This window comes from Gymnoscopelus braueri (assembly GCF_963280865.1).
Source record: "Gymnoscopelus braueri genome assembly, chromosome: 11".
In the NCBI taxonomy this organism is placed as follows: domain Eukaryota; kingdom Metazoa; phylum Chordata; class Actinopteri; order Myctophiformes; family Myctophidae; genus Gymnoscopelus; species Gymnoscopelus braueri.
In genome coordinates, this window is record NC_137613.1 from 3,012,112 (window position 1) to 3,025,027 (window position 12,916).

The following is a 12,916-nucleotide window of genomic DNA, read 5'->3' on the forward strand; positions in this document are numbered from 1 at the left end:
AACCCCACAAAATAATGTGTATTTGGCCGCGGACCCCCATCTCAAGATATTTTGTCCCAGGGACCCCCCCCCCCCAGAAGTTGTAACAGAGTTAAAAATGTTGTCTTTAAAAAATATATATTCAAAGATTTTCACGATTTTTCTAAAAATAGCAGATCTACAAGCTTGTAGATCTGCTATTTTTGAATAGCCAAACAAATCTTAAAATCTTAAAGCTACTTGTATCTCTGTATCGCTGTATTTACCAGCTATATACTGCATTAGATCCACTAACATTCTGATGCTGCCCAGGTGACCTCTGAGCCGTCTAAAGTGCTTTCTCTTTCTGTTCACCTTGGAACGTGAAATGAGCCGTGATTAGATTTTAGAAGCACTACTACTGTTCCTCCTTTTGAATTATATTTAAAAAGTGTTTTATATAAAAGCACTCGTGGCTTCATAGAATCATCACCTGATGCAGGCTGTGTTTGGATATCACTGGTATGGACTGTTTCTTTTCTTATTACCCCCCCTTCTTTTTCATACATGAGTACTTTGTACTTTACGTGTCTTTGTGATATGACTTATTATATTATAGCTATTTTATTAGATATGTGATGTTGTTACCTGACAATTAGTTGACTTTTGGTGAAAAGCATATATCGGTATCGGTTGGTATATAAATTAGGAGTTGGACAATATCGGGATATCAGCAAAAAAGTCAATATCAAACATCCCTAAATAATAGTATTAGAGAGTTCAGCCTGGTGTTAGGAGAAGGACAGGCTTATATGATGACTGAGGACGTGGAGCTGCTCTCTGTCTCTGTCTGTCTGTCTCTCTCTCTGTCTGTCTCTCTCTCTCGCTCTCTGTCTGTCTGTCTCTCTCTCTCTCTCTGTCTGTCTCTCTCTCTCGCTCTCTGTCTGTCTGTCTGTCTGTCTGTCTGTCTGTCTGTCTGTCTGTCTGTCTGTCTGTCTGTCTGTCTGTCTGTCTCTCTCTCTCTCTCTGTCTCTGTCTGTCTCTCTCTCTCTGACTCTCACTCTCTCTCACGCATGCGCGCGCACACACACACACACACACACACACACACACACACACACACACACACACACACACACACACACACACACACACACACACACACGACACACACACACACACACACGGAAGTGGGGAATTTCAGACGTCAACACAATCTTTGTTTGGGTTAGCGTTGGTTAGCTGCAGCGTTCTGAAGGAGCAGAGCCTTACTGACATACTGTAACCACATGAACCCTGGCAACAAGTCACCATGTACAATGTCACACACTCTCATCCAGAGAGACTTACTGTACCAGTGAGAGAGTAAACATTAGATCTAGTCAATAAACAAACCAGGTAAATAGTAACACAAGCTAGTAGAGAGCAGAGAGAACAGTGTAGTCAGTGCTTACAAAGACTAACTATAGGATATCAGGTCAACAGTGAAGCTAGCATCTTGTCTAAACAACATGCTACTGTATCTAAATAACATTCTGTACGTTTGTGCTCAGGGACAAAACCACATCTAAATGACCAAGATCTACGTGTATATATTCTGCCTAGTAACCAAGCCAACGCCTGTGGTATGGCTACTTTTACCTAACCCAGTAAGACCGGGAACGCATCTGTCATTTTAAGATTTCTTTGGGCTATTCAAAAATAGCAGATATACAAGCTCATAGTGCGGCACTCGGTGCCGCACTCTGAGCTTGTAGATCTGCTATTTTAGAATAGCCAAAGTATAAAATAATGGTTTCAGTGGTTACACAGATGCGTTCCGGTTTATGTAACCGTAGCTCGTTGCACTTGACCTAGTTATGACCACCATGCAGATTTACCTTGGTCATCAAGTTACCTTGGTCAACCTTGGTCATCAAATCTGATACAGAGTTGATTTCGTCAACTAAAACTGAAGAAAAATGTTCGCCGGCGCGACGCGTTGTGAGCTTGTAGATCGGCTATTTTCAGCATGCAACCAAGTGTAAAATCAGCCATTATGACTCCATCAAGGCACCGCCAAAATACATCTTAGTCGACTAAATCAACTGGAGATTTTGTCGACTATAATCTTATGATATTTAGTCAGGGTTAAAAAACTAGACAAAAACTAAAACATTTCAGATGACTAAAATATGACTAAAACTAAATGGAATTTGATTCAAAAGACTGACTAAAAAGTAATCAAAAGTTGCTGTCCAAACCAACAGCACTAGTGTCCTAAAGGCCTACATTCATTGTAAGTAAAGTACAGCAGTAGTACTTCTTCCACCACATCCTATTGGTGATGTTTATTTCAGTGTTATTGTTGCTCGGCGGTGCGGTGCGGTAATAAAACTCTGCTGGTGTTACCCTGTATACCTGCTAGCCTAGCCGCTCCTCTCAGATCCGTTTACAGCCATCTAACCCTCTGTACCGCCGTGTCCCTGTGTGTCACAGCCATCTAACCCTCTGTACCGCCGTGTCCCCGTGTGTCACAGCCATCTAACCCTCTGTACCGCCGTGTCCCCGTGTCACAGCCATCTAACCCTCTGTACCGCCGTGTCCCCGTGTGTCACAGCCATCTAACCCTCTGTACCGCCGTGTCCCCGTGTCACAGCCATCTAACCCTCTGTACCGCCGTGTCCCCGTGTCACAGCCATCTAACCCTCTGTACCGCCGTGTCCCCGTGTCACAGCCATCTAACCCTCTGTACCGCCGTGTCCCCGTGTCACAGCCATCTAACCCTCTGTACCGCCGTGTCCCCGTGTCACAGCCATCTAACCCTCTGTACCGCCGTGTCCCTGTGTCACAGCCATCTAACCCTCTGTACCGCTGTGTCCCCGTGTCACAGCCATCTAACCCTCTGTACCGCCGTGTCCCCGTGTCACAGCCATCTAACCCTCTGTACCGCCGTGTCCCCGTGTCACAGCCATCTAACCCTCTGTACCGCCGTGTCCCCGTGTCACAGCCATCTAACCCTCTGTACCGCCGTGTCCCCGTGTCACAGCCATCTAACCCTCTGTACCGCCGTGTCCCCGTGTGTCACAGCCATCTAACCCTCTGTACCGCCGTGTCCCTGTGTCACAGCCATCTAACCCTCTGTACCGCCGTGTCCCTGTGTGTCACAGCCATCTAACCCTCTGTACCGCCGTGTCCCCGTGTGTCACAGCCATCTAACCCTCTGTACCGCCGTGTCCCCGTGTGTCACAGCCATCTAACCCTCTGTACCGCCGTGTCCCCGTGTCACAGCCATCTAACCCTCTGTACCGCCGTGTCCCCGTGTGTCACAGCCATCTAACCCTCTGTACCGCCGTGTCCCTGTGTCACAGTCATCTAACCCTCTGTACCGCCGTGTCCCCGTGTCACAGTCATCTAACCCTCTGTACCGCCGTGTCCCTGTGTGTCACAGCCATATAACCCTCTGTACCGCCGTGTCCCCGTGTGTCACAGCCATCTAACCCTCTGTACCGCCGTGTCCCTGTGTCACAGCCATCTAACCCTCTGTACCGCCGTGTCCCCGTGTCACAGCCATCTAACCTTCTGTACCGCCGTGTCCCCGTGTCCCAGCCATCTAACCCTCTGTACCGCTGTGTCCCCGTGTCACAGCCATCTAACCCTCTGTACCGCTGTGTCCCTGTGTGTCACAGCCATCTAACCCTCTGTACCGCTGTGTCCCCGTGTGTCACAGCCATCTAACCCTCTGTACCGCTGTGTCCCCGTGTGTCACAGCCATCTAACCCTCTGTACCGCCGTGTCCCCGTGTCACAGCCATCTAACCTTCTGTACCGCCGTGTCCCCGTGTCACAGCCATCTAACCCTCTGTACCGCCGTGTCCCCGTGTCACAGCCATCTAACCCTCTGTACCGCCGTGTCCCCGTGTCCCAGCCATCTAACCCTCTGTACCGCCGTGTCCCTGTGTGTCACAGCCATCTAACCCTCTGTACCGCCGTGTCCCCGTGTCACAGCCATCTAACCCTCTGTACCGCCGTGTCCCTGTGTCCCAGCCATCTAACCCTCTGTACCGCCGTGTCCCCGTGTGTCACAGCCATCTAACCCTCTGTACCGCCGTGTCCCCGTGTGTCACAGCCATCTAACCCTCTGTACCGCTGTGTCCCCGTGTCACAGCCATCTAACCCTCTGTACCGCCGTGTCCCCGTGTCACAGCCATCTAACCCTCTGTACCGCCGTGTCCCCGTGTGTCACAGCCATCTAACCCTCTGTACCGCCGTGTCCCTGTGTGTCCCAGCCGCTCTGCACGCTGCGGGCCCTGTGATATTCACCACCTACGCATCCGCCAGGCCGTCAGACGGCTGATGACCTCGGTGACTCTGTGGGTTTACGGTGTATTATTAAGCAGGCCTCTTGAAGTGGCACTAAGGTGTGACTGTGAGCACCGAGCAGCCAGCGCTGCCCACTCCACCCCAATTATATATATATATTCAAAGATTTGCACACATTTTCCACGATTTTTCCAAAAAATAGCAGATCTACAAGCTCAGAGCGTGGCACCGAGTGCCACACTATGAGCTTGTAGATCTGCTATGTTTGAATAGCCAAAGAAATCTTCAAAATGACACGCATGTGTTCCTGGTCTTAATGGATTAAGACTGGCCGTGTGTCAAAGACAACCCGACAAACTCTACTCTGGAATGTTTTTGGAAACTACCAGAAACATAGTGTGTTAGTGTGACTGTGCAGTATCTGTGTTGTGGTGTGGTGTGGTGTGGTGTGGTGTGGTGTGGGGTGGTGTGGTGTGTAGCAATACCGTCCCTGTCAGGGAGAAACCTTGTATCTCCATTGTTTTTTTTCATAACTGAATGCCCTACTACTTCATCCATACGAGTGTCACACAAAAGGAGTGAAAATGGCCCATTGCAGCTTGTAGATCTGCTCATTTTGATGCTTTTGAGTGACGCTGTAATAAGATCAAATAGGGCGTTAATTTTGGAAGAAACACAAAGTTAGAATATGGAGATATACTGTAAGAGGTTTTCCACCTGACAGAAAGCTCTCCCACACACAGCAGGGAGTCAGTCGTAGCTCCGCCCCCGTGACTCTGCATCCTGTTTTCATCTGGTTGCTCGGCAACCCAGACCCAACAAGCTGCTCTGCAACGCAACGCATGTAACGCTGCTGTCAACGTGACAGAGAGCACAGAGTGAATCAATCTGAGCCTACTTCCTTCACCTTCCTGTGTGTGTGTGTGTGTGTGTGTGTGTGTGTGTGTGTGTGTGTGTGTGTGTGTGTGTGTGTGTGTGTGTGTGTGTGTGTGTGTGTGTGTGTGTGTGTGTGTGTGTGTGTGTGTGTGTGTGTGTGTGTGTGTTGGGTACGGTGAGGAGAGACCTGGCCTTGGCCTCTTGAGGAGGAGAAGGAGTCTTTCACCAAAAGGTGATTCTTCACGTGCCAAATTCTCTCCGGCGGAAAAGCTGGAATTTCCCCGACAGCAGCTCTGTGTGTGTGTGTGTCTATCTGTGTGTGTGTGTGTCTATCTGTGTGTGTGTGTGTGTCTATCTGTGTGTGTGTGTGTGCATTGACAGAGTCACATACAGGGCAGGTGGTCCAAAAGGATCCCTGGCTAATGAGCCAAATATGTCTTTAATACATTATAATTGCCTTCTTAAATATATTTTTTAAAATACCTTTTACTCAAGAGGGACAAAGCCCGTTGCAGGTTGATGATGTCATTTGTCCATGTGTGGTCTAGCCATATGGAATGCATGTGCAAAAAAATATATTTTAAATATTGATTTGATGCTCATATTAACCTTAGGATGTATTACGTTGTTTTTGTTTTTTTTCACATGCATTCCATAAATTCAATAGTGCTAGACCATACATGGACAAATGACATCATCAACTTGCGACGAGCATTGTCCCTATTGAGTGAAAAATTAACTATTTCTAAAATATTTAAGGTGTTTTTAATTTTACATTTTAGTTATAGAGGACAATTATAATGTATTAAGGCCTATTTGTCTAATTAGCAAGGGATCCTTTTAACACATTGGGTGCCAAAACCGGGAATTCTCGTTTTTGCAAAGAGCAGCCGTTGAGTGCCGAACACGGGAAATCTTGTGATTTTTTATTTATTTATTTTTTCCACAAGGGGCGGGCAAGCGCAACTTTGGCATCACCCACGGTGCCTCTTAAATGGAAGGGACAGATGGATCACCGTGCCCAAAAAACTGGCTTCCGTCCGCTCCCATTATATCTCACTGAGAAAAACCTGTGTATCTCCTTTTTTTTGTGGTGAAAACGAGCCATTTTCGGCGCGCGATCACTCCGTAATGGCGGCTCGCGTGAGAGATGTTATTGTTCTAGGCGTTAGCCTGGACCATCCATCGTCGTGCACGCATCCATTGTTTACATCCGGGCCGTACCCTGTTTTAATAAAACTCTGGCACTGAATGTGTTAACACCGGGTGGGGTGGGATCTGTCTGTCCTACTGAAGGCAGGGGGACAGACAGTGTCAGAGGACAGACAGGTGTTGGACTATAGTGTCTCTGTTCCTCCAGGCTTTGGGGAAAGTAAAGTTGGTATCTTTATCACACACAGGTAAATCATTGGTCACAATGATGTGTATGGTAATGAATCATCTAGGGTTGTGACAGCTATAGGAAGCAGGGGGTGACGGGGAGGGAGCCAACTTTGTCTCTTCTACATCTCACTGGTTTACATACAGTGACGACTTATTCATCAGCTGGTTGGTTGATGCTGTAGCCGTTATGTGTCATTGATGCAGCCAGCGGCCTCGCCCCGTTCTCTTTGTGAACGGAGCGCAGTTTCTGTCTGTCTGTCTGTCTGTCTGTCTGTCTGTCTGTCTGTCTGTCTGTCTGTCTGTCTGTCTGTCCGTCCCTCCCTCCCTCCCTGCCATCCAGAGGCATGTGTGACTCTGAGTCTGAACACGGTCACGTCAGAGCAAATCCAATGTCAACTGTCAGGGTGAAGATGTGAGTGGATCCTCTCTGGTTCTGGTCTGTGGGTCACTGTCTCATCCTGCTCAGGAGACAGAAAGGAGGGGGCCCCTTTTGAGTCGGAGGCCGTTTAACATGAGCCAATTTCCTCTAGGTGTCAGAGAGGAGAGGGACACACTCTGTTGTAGTGTGTGTGTGTGTGTGTGTGTGTGTGTGTGTGTGTGTGTGTGTGTGTGTGTGTGTGTGTGTGTGTGTGTGTGTGTGTGTGTGTGTGTGTGTGTGTGTGTGTGTGTGTGTGTGTGTGTGTGTGTGTGTGAGGGAGAGAGCGAGAGCACGATTACGTACTATGGATCCTTCCCTCTGTGACACGGAGCTCAGCTTTCACTCACTTACTGTGTGTGTGTCATTGCGGACAAGATGAGCTGTAGCAGCCTGTGTCTGATTCTTGTGTGTGGTTTATTCTCATTAGTTTCATTGTGTTCCAACTCCTGGATGTTGTAGTTTATTGTCATGTGGTTCATGTGTTACAGACTCCTGGATGTTGTAGTTTATTGTCATGTGGTCCATTGGAGTTGTAGTTTATTATCATGTGGTCCATGGGAGTTGTAGTTAATTATCATGTGTTGTAGTTTATTATCATGTGGTCCATGGGAGTTGTAGTTTATTATCATGTGTTGTAGTTTATTGTCATGTGGTCCATGGGTGTTGTAGTTTATTATCATGTGGTCCATGGGAGTTGTAGTTTATTATCATGTGTTGTAGTTTATTGTCATGTGGTCCATGGGTGTTGTAGTTTATTATCATGTGTTTAATGGGAGTTGTAGTTTATTGTCATGTGATTCATGTGTTCCAGACTCCTGTATGTTGTAGTTTATTGTCATGTGCTCCATTTGTTCCAGACTCCTGGATGTTGTAGTTTATTCTCATGTATTTCATGGGAGTTGTAGTTTATTCTCATGTATTTCATGGGAGTTGTAGTTTATTCTCATGTATTTCATGGGAGTTGTAGTTTATTGTCATGTGGTCCATGTCTTCCAGACTCCTGGAGGTTGTAGTTTATTCTCATGTATTTCATGGGAGTTGTAGTTTATTATCATGTGCTCCATGTCTTCCAGACTCCTGGATGTTGGGTTGAACAGACGGAGGATCAGAGGAGTTCACACCAGCGCTCCGCCTCCTGGGGCAGCGCCGAGCAGCTCAAAGAGGTACACACACACACACACCCACACACACACCCACACACACACACACACACACACACACACACACACACACACACACACACACACACACACACACACACACACACACACACACACACACACACACACACAGTTATACAATAAAGCTTAAAAGGATAACACAAAAAGCCCTGAGGGCATGTTTCCATTGTGGTCCTGTGTATTCAATTCATCAAGACATATACTTTACTGCTCCTAGTATTGATGATTTCTAGTAGGGGTGGAAATTGGTACCTGACGATTCAATTCCATTCAGAGGGCTACGATTCAATTAAATTGCGATTATTGCGATTAATTGACTTCCATTATCTTTTATTTATAATAAAAACTAATGGAAGAGATGTGTCACTGTCAGCTGGAAGGTTATATTTGCCAACATCAACAATAATTGTTGTTTTCTGCAATTATTGCAGAAAACCAACAAGAAAATAAACAAGTCCTTTTTTGTAAAATAATACTGACTTATAAATAACAAAGGCTTCTCAATATTCTGATAACCAACCAAAATATGGCTGCTGCTCTGTGCAATTAGCAATATGATGAAAAAATATATATGTATATTTTATTTATTTATTTATTTATTTATTTATTTATTTATTTATTTATTTATTTATGTATTTATGTATTTATTTATTTATTTATTTATTTATTTTTTATGATCGATTCATAATGGTCCATGTCCGAATCGTGATTAATTTCTGAATCGATTATATTTTCCACCCCTCATTTCTGGGGTGTCTTTATATTTACAGAAAAACTGTGGGGGGGGGGGGGGGGGGTCATTTCTTTTGTCAAGCTAGAAGTCTTGTCTAGGTCCAGGTGCATATTGCAGACACAGGTGATCTTTTATGGTGGTTTTGAAGGAGGGGAGAGACGGGAGTCACACTGATGGCTGTCTGTAGGGCATTCCACATTCTGGTAGCAGCAGTAGAATGAATTCAGACAGACAGACAAACAGACAGAAGGCTGCACCCTGGCCGCCGCCTCCTCCTCTTCCTCCTCCTCTTCCTCCTCCTCCTCCTTATCTCTCTCTCTCAGCTCCACCCTGGTGGTGTGCTGCTCCTGCAGGGAGGTGGTAGATAACACTGCTATCTGCCTCCATAACCTCTCTCTCTCTCTCTCTCTCTCTCTCTCTCTCTCTCTCTCTCTCTCTCTCTCTCTCTCTCTCTCTCTCTCTCTCTCTCTCTCTCTCTGTGACGGCCATTAAGCCGCCCGCAATTTATGGGCCTCGCCTTCTGACGCTGTGGCTGGAGCCTCTCTGTGCTGCAGGAAGACATGGAACAATAACCACACACACACACACACACACACACACACACACACACACACACACACACACACACACACAAACACACACCAGTGGGGGAAAGTAACTACTACTAATTACATTTACTCAAGTACTATTTTGAGGTAGTTTTACTTTACTTGAGTATTTCCAATTTTCAATACTTTTACTTCTAGCCACTTGTCCTAGTTTTTTTTTACACACTGGTATCGTATCGGTACTCTGTATCGACCGGATACGCAAGTTATGGTATCAGGAAGGAAGAAATGGTATCGGTACATCTCTACCTAATACAGCAGTGGTTCTCAAACGTTTTAATGCCAAGGACCCCCAAATTGATATGTATTTGGCCCCGGGACCCCCCATCTGAAATTGTTTTGTGCGAGGAGTCGGGACCCACCAGAAGAAAAGATTTGAGTTAAAAATGTTTGCTTAAAAAAACAAGGACCCCGGCCTGGACCACTGGTTGAGAACCAGTGCTGATACAGGATGTAACGTAACATAGGCTGAGAAGTGAACGGTGAAACCAAAGCTCTCAGGTTGAGCATCAACAGGTTCCACTGTGTAAAGACAGCAGATCGTGTGTCAGCCGGTGGAGACAGAGCTGTCTTTGATAAGTGTTTGTTTGACCTGCTGTTGTGTTGCTATAGTAAAGACACTCTGGAGAGAACAGGACAGGACAGGGCTGGGTGCAACGCGCTGGACTCTCTCTTTCCCAGGTGTTTCGTGCCCAGGTGGGTGTGGTTTTGAGGTCAGTGGGACCCATTTTTATGGGTTGTGACTCGCAAGCAAATATTGTTTTTTTTACTTCTCATTAAAAAAATATGTATATATATTTCAAAAGATTTTCAATTAATTTTTTTGTTTTTGTTTTCTCACAATTATTCATAAAAAAAATCTAAATTCTATTAAAAAATACATTAAAAAAATAGCAGATCTACAAGCTCACAACAACTCACAGGTTTTGGTCGCGGGAAGACATGATAATGATAATTCCTTTTAACAGGACGTTCATGAAAGTCCTTGCGGGCTTGTTTCCAATGAGGGCCTGTGAGCAATTAGGGGTTAAGAGTCTTGCTCAGGGACAAATTTAATTTCATCAACACATATGCTGGCCTGGCCTGGAATCGTACCTGGGGCAACCAGGGCCTCTGGCTCCCTAGGCGGGCTCACTAACCACTCAGCTATGGCCGCCCCCCAACATCAAATGTCTCTTTTGGGTCACAACCAAAAACCTGGGCCAAACACCAAATAAAGAGGGGAGTCCCCTGGGTGCAAGGTGCAGTGTTGCTGGAGTTTGTAGAGAGAAACGATCAACCCTGTCTGTGAGAACAACAAGCCCAAGAGAAGAAAAAATATAAACTGCTCAAAAAAACACTTTGATCCCTTAATTCTTTTGAGCAGTTTTCGTTAGCATTATGTACACAGTTAACGAAAACTGCTCAAAAGGATCAAAGGAGGATCAAAGTGTTCCCTTTATTTTTTTGAGCAGTGTATATATACACACAAAAACATATATATATATACACATAGATCTGCTATTTTCAAAACATCTTGAATTTTTTTTTTAATATTTGGATTATATCTGAAACCCAAAGCTCAAATAAGCAACTACACAAGACCATAAAAAAACACAACCAGCAACTTGCAGGTAGGTTTACAATATTTAAACCTACTTGCAGGTAGGTTTACAATATTTAAACCTACTTGCAGGTAGGTTTACAATATTTAAACCTACTTGCAGGTAGGTTTACAATATTTAAACCTACTTGCAGGTAGGTTTACCAATATTTACAAGCAACTTTTATGCGTTCCTGTATAGAATGGGTTATAATGAGCATACTTGGAGTGCAAGGTGCAGGTTTTGTGCGTCACACAGCACAGTGACTGGGGGACATGTGTGGACTTGTATGGACTTGTATGGATTGATTGATTGATTGAAATTTTTATTAGGCAAAAGAATGTAAAACAACACAGTTACATTTATAATGCTTTTGTCTAAAAGGTCCGGCCAAAAAAGTCCTTGCGGACTTGTTTCCGTTGGGGTCCTTGAGTTAATTTCATAGACATATATAGTAGCAACCAAACAGTTCAAAAATCAACATGAAAATACAGATAATACAGAAAATATACCACTATGTACAAAAAAAGCATTTAAAAAATATATGTACAAAAAAAAGGGGGGGGAAGCATGGAAAAATAAAAATGATATACAAAAAAAGCATGAGGAAATACAAAATATGTACAAAAAGAGGAGGGGGGGGGGTCGTCTGTCTACAGGGAAACTGGTACTAGCTCCTCTTTCGGCCTCCAGAAAGATGGGTTTTTAGGGCTGTTTTGAATGAGCCCAGGGAACTGCATTTTTTGAGGGATGGGGTTAGACTATTCCATTCCTTGGTGGCTGTGCTATAGAAGGAGAATTTGCCCATGTTTGTTTTATGGGAGGGTGGTACCAGATTGTTGTTTACGCTCCCTCTAGTTTCGTGGCTGTGGGTGTCACTAACTTTTTCGAGGTATTTATACAGATATGCGGGTATAGGGGGCATATCGGGCAAATCTGCATTTACAATTTTGAAGACCAGACCCATTTTTAGTTGTTTAACCCTGTCTTCCACCCTGAGCCAGCCTAGGCTGGCAAAGTGAGTGGGAGAGAGGTGGGTCATGGGCCCCAGTCCGAGAAGTAGTCGGATCAGTTTGTTTTGGGAGGTTTGAAGCTTAGTCTGCAGTGACACTGAGGTGTTGGAGTACCAAGAGGAGCTAGCATAGTCAAAAAGGGGCTGAAAGGGGCTCAAAAAGGGACATGTTCTGGATCCGCTGGTCCAGTAACCAGCTCACACCCAGTGGTAGCAAGTAGCTATAAAGTACATTTACTCAAGTACTGTACAATTTTTGACGTATACTTTTACATGAGTGTGTCCATATTTCCTAATTCACTGCATCTCATACATCTCAGAGGAAAATATTGTACTTTTCACTCCACTAACAATTATTAATGCACACACACACACACACACACACACACACACACACACACACACACACACACACACACACACACACACACACACACACACACACACACACACACACACACACACACACACACAGTGGGGGACATGTGTGGACATGTTCTTGGCCCACTGGGACACAGTAGAGGAGTGGTATCCTGCACACACACACACACACACACACACACACACACACACACACACACACACACACACACACACACACACACACACACACACACACACACACACACACACACACCCTTTCTGTCAGTTTCTATCTGTCCGTCTCTCCGTCTCTCTCTCATCCTGTCTCACTTCCCCTCATTCCACGGTGAACCAGAGACAGCTGTCTGTCTGTCTGTCTGTCTGTCTGTCTGTCTGTCTGTCTGTCTGTCTGTCTGTCTGTCATTATCGCAATTATCTTTGCATAATCGTCGTCATCGTTTCCATGTTGAAAAATTGTCCCACATTTTCAAATATATTAA

General features: G+C 45.2%; 1 protein-coding gene and 1 pseudogene across 2 annotated transcripts in view; both read left to right on the forward strand.

Annotated features, from left to right (window-relative positions):
* The window catches only part of LOC308094999 (NACHT, LRR and PYD domains-containing protein 12-like), a 518,863-nt gene that overhangs the window by 23,107 nt on the left and 482,840 nt on the right, over positions 1 to 12,916 (forward strand). The gene's annotated exons all lie outside the window — the stretch shown is intronic.
* LOC308094784 (glucocorticoid-induced transcript 1 protein-like) overlaps positions 1 to 12,916 on the forward strand; it is a 30,008-nt pseudogene that overhangs the window by 8,779 nt on the left and 8,313 nt on the right. The window contains exon 4 of the transcript XR_013935112.1: positions 8,010 to 8,099. The product of XR_013935112.1 is annotated as a glucocorticoid-induced transcript 1 protein-like (transcript). The remainder of the gene's footprint in view (positions 1 to 8,009; positions 8,100 to 12,916) is intronic.